Raw genomic sequence first — 10784 nt, forward strand, 5'->3', positions numbered from 1 at the left:
CATTAGAATTTAAATGTTAAATTAAACATAGAATGTGAATATGCATGCATGTGTTTCTGTACATTGAAGATAATTTTCCTAATAAAGTTAATTGTTTACATATATTGAAGACATTTTCAGTCATCTAGAGTCACTTGCATTTTTAAATTTTATTTCAATACTGCAAACACATTGAAATGAATATTTTTAAAAGAGTATCTGGGTTATTCATTTTTCCAATTTGGGAAAGAATAGTAGTAGCCACTGCACTGCTATGCTGATAGGAAAAATTAATAAGATAATTTAACTGGAAATAAAACACTACTATTTGAAAAATACTGGTGGTTAACACTCAGACAATTCATTTTCAACAAATAGTATTTTTAAAAAATCTTGAATGTTGGCAACAGAGCTGTTATTACCACAGGGAGCAGATGAGTTATTACCACTGCATACCTCACAGCAAAAATTTAATGGACCCTTCTTTTCCTTTCTGCTGTAACAGATCTCGGTGCTGTGTATTTCTTTCATTTCTTTATTTATAGATTCATGTATACCTATAAAATACATGAGATGTTTTTGTCTATGTATGTTCAAATCACTTATAAAATTTAACCCAACTGAAAATTTTTAGTCTACTCTTGCAAGATAGGCAATGCACATATATTTATCTTATAAGAATATTGGTTTTGACAGTAGTATCATCCCAGATTCTGTCACTTGGTGATATAATGGGAATTATCTGTATTTTATCTTTAGTTCCTCTGCAAAGTGCCTGGATGCTCCTGTGATAGGTATCTTACGGATGTGGAATAGAATAACCTGAAATATATTTTAGTATTAGAAATAAAATATCTTTTGTTTGCTGACAGATATCATTTTTCAAAGTAAATTCTTTTTGCTCTACTTTCAAAATATATGCAGAATTGCATTACTTTTAACCACTTTCCTCCTGGTCAAAACCACCATTATCTCTTACTTAGGTTTTTAAAATAGTTTCTTAATCCAGCAGTCAAAATGGGCTTTAAAAAACAAGTCAGATAACATCACAACTTTACCCAGAACCGTCCAATAGTTCCAAAATCAAATTAGAATAAAAATGAAAGTCTGTATTATAGATTTGAGACATTAAGAGATCTGCTTGACTCCCATTTCTAGCCCCTGTCCTAAAGATTTTCTTTCTGACCTATTCTTCTCTCGTACACTTTGGATATTGGTCTCTTGTGTCATATTGAGAAATGCTGGGGATACACCAACCTCAGGGCCTTTCCATTAGCTGCTGCTTCTCTTTGAAATGCTCTTCCTTCATATATCCAGATAGCTCCTTTATTCACTAATGTCAAGCCTGTTCAAAGATAACTTCTTCATGAGGCATCCTTTTAAGAGTGTTAAATATTAACTATTCATAACAGTAACATTTTTCGCCAACACCATACTCTAAATTCCTCTTACATGCTGTTTTCTCTCGTTCTGTGTTTATTTTAGTAGCAATTAATGTCTATTAATGGACTCTACAACTTACTATGGTTCCGTGTCTGTCATCCTTTAACAATATTTGCTTTTCAAAGGTGGGATTTTTGTCTGCTTTTTTGCATAGAGTAACCACACTGGGTAGAAAAATAACTGGAATGCAGGGAGTGTTCCATAAGAATTGGTTGTGTAGGGTCACTTCCAAGATGGCCGATAGGAACAGCTCCAGTCTGCAGCTCCAGCAAGACTGATGCGGAAAATGGATGATTTCTGCATTTCCAACTGAGGTACCTGGTTCATCTCATTGGGACTGGTTGGACAGTGGGTGCAGCCCATGGAGGGTAAACTGAGGCGGGGTGGGGCTTTGTCTCATCTTTGAAGTGCAAGGGGTAAGGGGATTTCCCTTTCCTAGCCAAGGGAAGCCATAAGTGACTGTACCTGGAGGAATGGTAGACTCCTGCCCAAATACTGTGAATTTCCCATGATCTTCACAACCAGCAGATCAGGAGATTCTTTCCTGTGCCTGGCTCTGCAGGTCCCATGCCCACAGAGCCTTGCTTGCTGCTAGCACAGCAGTCTCAGATGGACCTGGGATGCTGGAGCTTGGTGGGGGGAGGGACGTCCGCCATTGTTGAAGCTTGAGTAGGCAGTCCTATGCTCACAGTGTAAGCAATACAGCAGGAAAGCTCGAACTGGGTGGAGTGCACAGCTCAGCAAGGTCTACTGCCTCTCTAGATGCCACCTCTGGGGGCAGGGAGTTTCTGAACAAAAGGCAGCAGATGGCTTGTGCTGACTAAAACGTCCCTGCCTGACAGCTCTGAAGAGAGCAGTGGCTCTCCCAGAACAGCGTTTGAGCTCAATAATGGACAGACTGCCTCCTCAAGTAGGTCTCTGACTCTTGTGTAGCCTGACTGGGAGACACCTTCCATTAGGGGTTGACATACACCTCACACAGGCAGGTGTCCCACTGGGATGAATCTTCCAGAGGAAGGTTTTTGCAGCAATATTTGCTGTTCTTCAGCCTCTGCTGGTGATACCTAGTCAAACAGGGTTTGGAGTGGACCTCCAGCAGACTCCAACAGACCTGTAGCTGAGGGGCCTTTCTGTTAGGAGGAAAACTAACAAACAAAGGAACAGCATCAACATCAACCAAAACCCCATCCATATGTCACCAACATCAAAGACCAAAGGTAGATAAAACCACAAAGATGGGGAAAAACCAGAGAAGAAACCAGGAGCTGATTTTTTGAAATGATCAACAAAATAGATAGACTGATATCAAGACTAATAAAGAAGATAAGAGAGAAGAATCAAATAGATGCAATTAAAAATGATAAAGGGAATATTACCACTGATCCCATAGAAATACAAACTACCACCAGAGAATACTATAAACACCTCTATGCAAATAAGCTAGAAAATTTAGAAGAAATGGATAAATTCCTGGACATATACACCCTCCCAAGACTAAACCAGGAAGAAGTTGAATCTCTGAACAGACCAATAATGGTTTCTGAAATTGAGACAATAATTAATAGCCTACCAACCAAAAAATGTCCAGGACCAGAGAGATTCACAGCTGAATTCTACCAGAGCTATAAAGAGGAGCTGGTACCATTACTCCTGAAATTATTCCAATCAATAAAAAAAGAGGGAATCCTCCCTATCTATTTTATAAGGCCAACATCATCCTGATACCAAAGCCTGTCAGAGACATAATATAAAAAATTTCAGGCCAATATCCCTGATGAACATCGATGCAAAAATCCTCAGTAAAATACTGGCAAACTGGATCCAGCAGTACACAAAAAAGCTTATCCACCACTATCAAGTTGGCTTCATCCCTGGGATGCAAGGCTGGTTCAACTTACAAAAACCAATAAACCTAATCCATCACATAAACAGAATCAATGACAAAAACCACATGATTATCTCAATAGAGGCAAGAAGGGCCTTCAACAAAATTCAACAGCCTTTCATGCTAAAAACTCTCAATAAACTAGGTATTGATGGAATATATCTAAAAATAATAAGAGATATTTATGACAATCCCATAGCAAATATCATACTGAATGCACAAAAACTGGAAGTATTCCCTTTGAAAACTGGCACAAGACAAGGATGCCCTCTCTCACCACTCCTATTCAACATAGTATTGGAAGTTCTGGCCGGGGCAATCAGGAACAAGAAAGAAAGGGTATTCAATTAGGAAAAGAGGAAGTCAAATTGTCTTTGTTTGCAGATGACATGATTGTATATTTAGAAAACCCCATCATCTCAGCCCTAAATCTCCTTAAGTTGATAGGCAACTTCAGCAAATTCCTAGGATACAAAATCAATGTGCAAAATTTACAAGTATTCCTATATACTAAGAACAGACAAGCAGAGAGCCAAATCATGAGTGAACTCCCATTCACAATTACTACAAAGAGAATAAAATACCTAGGAATCCAACTTACAATGAATGTGGCGGACCTATCCAAGGAGAACTACAAACCACTGCTTAATGAAATAAAAGAGGACACAAACAAACGTTAAAACATTCCATGCTCACGGACAGGAAGAATCAATACCATGAAAATGGCCATACTGCCCAAGGTAATTTATAGATTCAGTGTTATCCCCATCAAACTACCACTGACTCTCTTCACATAATTGTAAAAAAAACTACTTTAAATTTTATACTGAACAAAGAAAGAGGCCGCATAGTCAAGACAATTCTAAGCAAAAAGAACAAAGCTGGAGGCATCACACTACCTGACTTCAAACTATACTACAAGGCTACAGTAACCAAAGTAGCATGGTACTGGTACCAAAACAGATATATAACCAGCGGAACAGAACGTAGGCCTAAGAAATAACACCACACATCTACATCCATTTGATTTTTGACAAACCTGAGAAAAACAGGAAATGGGTAAAGGATTCCCTATTTAATAAATGGTATTGGGAAAACTTGCTAGTCATAAAGCTGAAACTGGATCCCTTCCTTACGCCTTATGCAAAAATTAACTCAAGGTTGATTAAAGATGTAAATGTAAGACCTAAAACCATAAAATCCCTAGAAGAAAGCCTAGGCAATAACATTCAGGACACAGGCATGGGCAAAGACCTCATGACTAAAACACGAAAAGCAATGGCAACAAAACCCAGAATTGACAAATGGGATCTAATTACACTAAAGAGCTTCTGCACAGCAAAAGAAACTATCACCAGAGTGAACAGGCAACCTTCAGAATGGGATAAAATTTTTGCTATGTATCCATCTCCCAAAGGGATAATATCCGGAATCTACAAAGAACTCAAATGAATTTACAAGAAAAAAAACAAACCCATCAAAAAGTGGTCAAAGGATATGAGCAGACACTTCTCAAAAGAAGACACTTATGCAGCCAACAGACATATGAAAAAATGCTTATCATCGCTGGTCATCAGATAAATGTAAATCAAAACCACAGTGAGATACCATCTCACACCAATTAGAATGGCGATCATTAAAAAGTCAGGAAACAACAAATGCTGGAGAGATTGTGGAGAAATAGGAACACTTTTACACTGTTGGTGGGAATTTAAATTAGTTCAATCATTAAGGAAGATAGTGTGGCGATTCCTCAAGGATCTAGAACTAGAAATACCATTTGACTCAGCAATCCCATTACTGGGTATATACCCAAAGGATTATAAATCATGCTGCTGTAAATACACATGCACATGTGTGTTTATCGCGGCACTATTTACAATAGCAAAGACTTGGAACCAACCCAAATGTCCATCAATAATAGACTGGATAAATAAAACGTGTCACATATACTCTATGGAATACCGTACATCTGTAAAGAATGATGAGTTCATGTCCTTTGCAAGGGACATGGATGAAGCTGAAAACCATCATTCTCAGCAAAACATCACATGGACAGAAAACAAACACCGCATGTTTTCACTCGTAAGTGGAATTTGTACAATGAGAACACATGGACACAGGGAGGGAAACATCACACACTGGGGCCTGTTGGGGAGTGGGGGCCTGGGGGAGGGATAGCGTTAGGAGAAATACCTAATGTAAATGACGAGTTGATGGGTGCAGCAAACCAACATGCCACACGTATACCTATGTAACAAACCTGCAGGTTGTGCAGATGTATCCTAGAACTTAAAGTATAATAATAATAAAAAAGCATTGGTTGTGTAAAGAAGCAAAGCTAGGTGATTGTGAAATATTTAAATAGCTCAAACCAATGAATGGTAGCAACTGGTAGTTAATCTAGGGCTACAGGAAAGATCATGAATGAAATCTCTCTCTAGAAATATTAAATATGATCCTGGATTAAGACATTCTCATTCCTATGAACAGAATAAATGAAATACACCCAATGTTGTATGTATAAAATAACAAATTGATTTTTTTTAAGATTATGGTATTTAAAAGTAGTTTCGTGATATTGTTGCCCTTGAGTATAAGGATGTAGAAAGTGGCTGCAAAGTAGAAAGAAATCAAAGGCTGTCAAGATTACATATGGCCTCAGTAAAAAATGAGGTGTAAAAATATAATAGAACAATTAATAATAGAATGACTAATTTAATATTCAAAATAATATGTATTTCATTATAAAATGTTCAAATTTCAGAAAACTATAAAAAAAACTGTAAAGCATCATATAGGTAAATTCACTTGCTTCTCCTTTGATTGCAGAAGTATTGGTTATTTTCTTTCTTTTTAAATCCTAAATATCTTAAAATCCCTTGTGGTAGATCTATAAGTAGTTTTGCTGTCAAATAAGGGTAAAATAGTTTCAATAGAACGATTAAATGTGTTATATCTCATGTGTTAATTTTATTAAACTATGATACTATTTTTGATGGCTTCACTCCAGCCTTGTACTCACAATAAGACTAGAAATTTTTGCTGGAAGCTTCCCATTCATGTGGCTAAAAATGATTTATTTGAAAAAGTAAATGTGCTTGTTTTCAGGATGTATTAGGTATCTACAATGTAGACATGCCCACAGCAGCACAAGCTTTCTGTGATTCATCTGTAAAACCCAATTTGTATTCACTAAATTGATATTTATGTATATTCATAAAAAATATAATAGAAGTCCACTATATTTCAGGCAAATATTCACATAAACTAACAGCAGAAACAACAAAGTAGATGAAGTCTAAATTTGCATGAAGCTCAAAGTCTATTAGAGTAGAGAGACCACAAACAACTAAAAAATATAGGATGAGAAATGGCAATAAGTTACATAAATGATCACAGTGCAGGCATAGAGAACAACAAGCTTCCAGTGTGGGGGCTATACTCAGAAACAGTGGGCAGGGAAGACCTCTCTGAGAATGTGACAAGCTAAAGTCTGAAGAAAAGAAGGCAGCTGTCAGTCACGGGAAGAACTCAAGAAAGTCTGATGCAGAAAAACAAAAAGTCATATGAAAGACCCTGATATGTGAAATAACTTGCTGAATTTGAGGAAATAAGAATAGGGAGGTGAAATGGAAATATAGATTGTAAGTATGGGGAAGCCAAGATAATGAGAAGCCACAAGCAAGATGGGTTTTGCAGGCCATAATAAGGAGATTTTAATTTATAAATAATATTTAAAAAATTATCGCAATGGTGGCAGTGAAATGACCTGATTTATGCTTTGAGAGGTTTACTCTCAATGTTGAATGAAGAAAGTGATGAGGAGACAAGTATAGAATCAAAAAAATCAATAAGGAGGCTATTGACTTTGTCTAGAATAGAAATACGGTAGCTCAAAATAAGGTGAAGGCAGTAGAGAAAACTGATACTCTTTGATTATGGATTGGATTCAGGGTGAGGACCATGGGAGGTATAAATAATAACCTCAATATTTCTGATATGATCACCAGGCTAGATAGTAATTACATTTGCTGACAATTAGGAAACTGGTAGACAAACAGATTTAGTCTGGGATAATGAATAAAATCAAAATTTGTTCTTTTACTTTTGAGATTTAATTTTGAATTACCTTTTAGACAATGAGGCAGAATTGTCTAACAAGCAAATGGATATATGTAAGCCTAGAACTCAGAGGAAAGATGTGGACTGGAGACATGAATTACGCAGTCCTGATTTATATAGATGATATTTAAGTCAGGGAATAGATGAGATAATCTAAAAGCAAGTTTAGAGCAAGAAAAGAATACATTAAGTGTAAAAAACAAAAAGATGTAACCAGAAGAAGACAAAAAACAAATCATGTCATTTCATACACATCATGACTATCAAATACTGCTGAGAATTCATGTAACATGAAACAAAATAGTGGTAACCTTAAGGTAATGCATATTGCACTCAACCAGCAAAACCCTCGCTTCAACTTCTGAGAGTGTTGCTGATTAAGAGCTCTCAGCTGACAGCTTTTTCCAGATATGGCTGACAAGACCACACATTCTTTCTAGGGTCAGCCTGAAACTAATGACTGGCTTATTTGGAGTTGTATTTTTCCTATCCTTTTCCCCAACTAAAGATAAATCAGAAAAGTAATTCCAGTTTCACAGGGCCTTCTTGTGACTTCATTGTAGCTAAATTTTCCTTCAGTCTAATTCTGACTCCTTCCTTCCCTCACTGGTATGCATTCCCCTATAAATTTCCACATGCCAGTTTCCACCTCAATATCTGCTTTCCAGGTAAATAACATATAATAGTTGATAATGGTTATTGGCAAAGAAAGTGGGCCTCACGCTAATATCTTAGAGCTGGATCATAAGTTGGCCAGATGGCAGAGGACCTCACTGGTGGTAATGGAACAGAGATAGCCCGGCTTAAGATAGCAGCACAATTGTTAAAGTGTTCTCTCATGGAGAACTGGGATGGAATAAACTGTGGAAGAAAATATACTAACAGGCACAATATTATCAGTCATTTGTAATATAAAGAATTAGATTGATGGCTTTTGAATGGGATGAATTTCACTTGGGGCACTTTCCTGAACTTTGTGGTGAAAGATAATGAAAGGTTGAAGGTAGTTAATCAGTAATTAAAGGCTATATGTGAAAGCCAGAAAGCTTCCTTGGCAGCAAGTGAAGATATTCTGGTTTCCTGCAGCTAGAGGGCAGAGAAAGCTGGAAATCTGGTCCAGAATTCAGTTTTGAGTAATAGAACTTCAAAGAATGTTGCATTTCCAACTAGGCAGGTCTGCTATGTTGAGGTCAGGACTCTGACTGTGAAGGAATGCAACTGAAATCTCTAAAAGGAAACATCTGGGTTGGTACATAAAACTCTTAGAATCCCTAAAAACCATCAAGTTTTTAGAAGCAGTGCTTCAATCCCCACTCTTAGCAGTTAAGAAACTGATCTTTTTTCTTTAATATGCTGCACAGGACTCGGCCCTGTATGAAAAGAACCCACCCCACCACAATCATCCCCAAGTTCCATTATGGCCACTAAACCAATAACCAGAGTTAAGTTACTACATAACCACTCCAGGAAAGTCTTGTGTAGCAAATGGATGATAGGGGCTATAAACTGGCCAATAGGTATTAGGAGGGGCTGAGAGAGTATGTAGGAGAGAGAAGATGCTGAGTCAAAGGGAGCAGAACAGAAATTTGGATAATCACATTATTAATATGATAATATTTTCATGATAACATTAACACCCTAGCAAGAGATCTCAGAAAAAAATGCTAATATGCTGATAGAAAGGCTCTTAGAAACTTGGAGAAAATGGAAGCACATAAAAAGCAAAGTAGAAAAGCCAGAACTGGCCGGGCGCGGTGGCTCAAGCCTGTAATCCCAGCACTTTGGGAGGCCGAGACGGGCGGATCACGAGGTCAGGAGATCGAGACCATCCTGGCTAATATGGTGAAACCCCGTCTCTACTAAAAAAAAAAATACAAAAAACTAGCCGGGCGAGGTGGTGGGCGCCTGTAGTCCCAGCTACTCAGGAGGCTGAGGCAGGAGAATGGCGTAAACCCGGGAGGCGGAGCTTGCAGTGAGCTGAGATCCGGCCACTGCACTCCAGCCTGGGCGACAAAGCGAGACTCCGTCTCAAAAAAAAAAAAAAAAAAAAAAAAAAAAGAAAAGCCAGAACTACAATCAAAGATGATACAAAAAGGGATCAAAAGGCCCAGAAACTTAAGCATGCTAGAGAATGAATATAATGAATAAGGCCAGGATACTCACTAGATAATTATATTGCAACAAAAAGTTTGGAGAGGATTCTATTTATAATTGCAATAATGGCCTATTGGAAAGGATGCCAGCACCAATGAGCCATTCATTGGTGGCTGTCCTATTTAGGCTAGGGTTGACGATAGGAGATATGGTGACTTATTTGAGTTTTCTACTAGCAATGAGGATGCTAGGAACGTAAAATCCTAAAGTCTGAGTAGTGTTTCTTAACTATTAGAAGCAAGGTGGGTACAATTTCATAGCAAGTGGAATTTTTTTAGTGGGAGCATGGAGGGTTTGATCTGAAGAGAACTGAAATGACGCTTAATGAAACATAGCTTTCCCAGGAGCAAGATAGAAGACCGACCGACAAAGCATTGCTTAAAATATTTAAGCCAAAGAAATCAAGAATGTATATTCAGGAGGCTGATGGCAGCTGGCCTCACAGAAAGGCATAATAATCCTGTGCCCAGGTTCTAAAACTGAGCTGTTTTCAAACATGCAACTCACTAACTAAGGAAAACATGAATCCTTAGGAGAAAGTGTCCTGCAGCACTACAACACGTGTTTAAAATATAAAATCTTTCAATTCTTTCCTAAAGGAATGCATAGTTGTATTTTCTTTGTGAAGCATTGCTGGTGTGTGGAGAATAACCAGATATTTGGAGGACATACAAGGATTGAACAGACATTGATATACAGGATTAAAAGGATCACCACTCTACTAATACTAAGAGTGGAGGTATATAAACAGCAGGTAGTAAACCAAGTCCTGGTATAGTGCCAGTTCAGAGTGAGTCATCTATTGGGAACATAGACTCTGTGATGGCTATTCACCAGTTCCTCAGTACATCATTGGGATAGACATATGGGTGACTGGCATAGCAATACCTTGGATTGCAGGTTAAAGGCAACTTCATTTGTAAGGAACAAGTAAAAGCCTCTGAGACTGGCTCCTCCACCCATGCTTTGGCCATGTTTAGCCAAGATTCTCTTAGACTAGATAATAGTTAACAGTTCCAGTCTTGTTCCAAGGCTACACAAAATTGTCTGCTCTCCCTTCTAGTATAATTTAAATTCAAAGAAACCTGAAAGGTCTGCACATCCAGATAATATCAGAATGGTTCACTATATTGATGGACTCAAGCTGATAAGAACAAATGAGCAAGAGGTGGCCAGTGCATTGGAGGCCTTAGTAAGA

General features: G+C 37.8%; 1 pseudogene; it reads right to left on the reverse strand.

The window, feature by feature from the left end:
- Window positions 1–10560, reverse strand: part of LOC126949024 (ezrin-like) — a 31712-nt pseudogene extending 21152 nt beyond the window's left edge.
- Window positions 10561–10784: the final 224 nt, after the last annotated feature.

Source organism: Macaca thibetana, chromosome 2 (genome assembly GCF_024542745.1).
Source record: "Macaca thibetana thibetana isolate TM-01 chromosome 2, ASM2454274v1, whole genome shotgun sequence".
Taxonomy (NCBI): Eukaryota; Metazoa; Chordata; class Mammalia; order Primates; family Cercopithecidae; genus Macaca; species Macaca thibetana.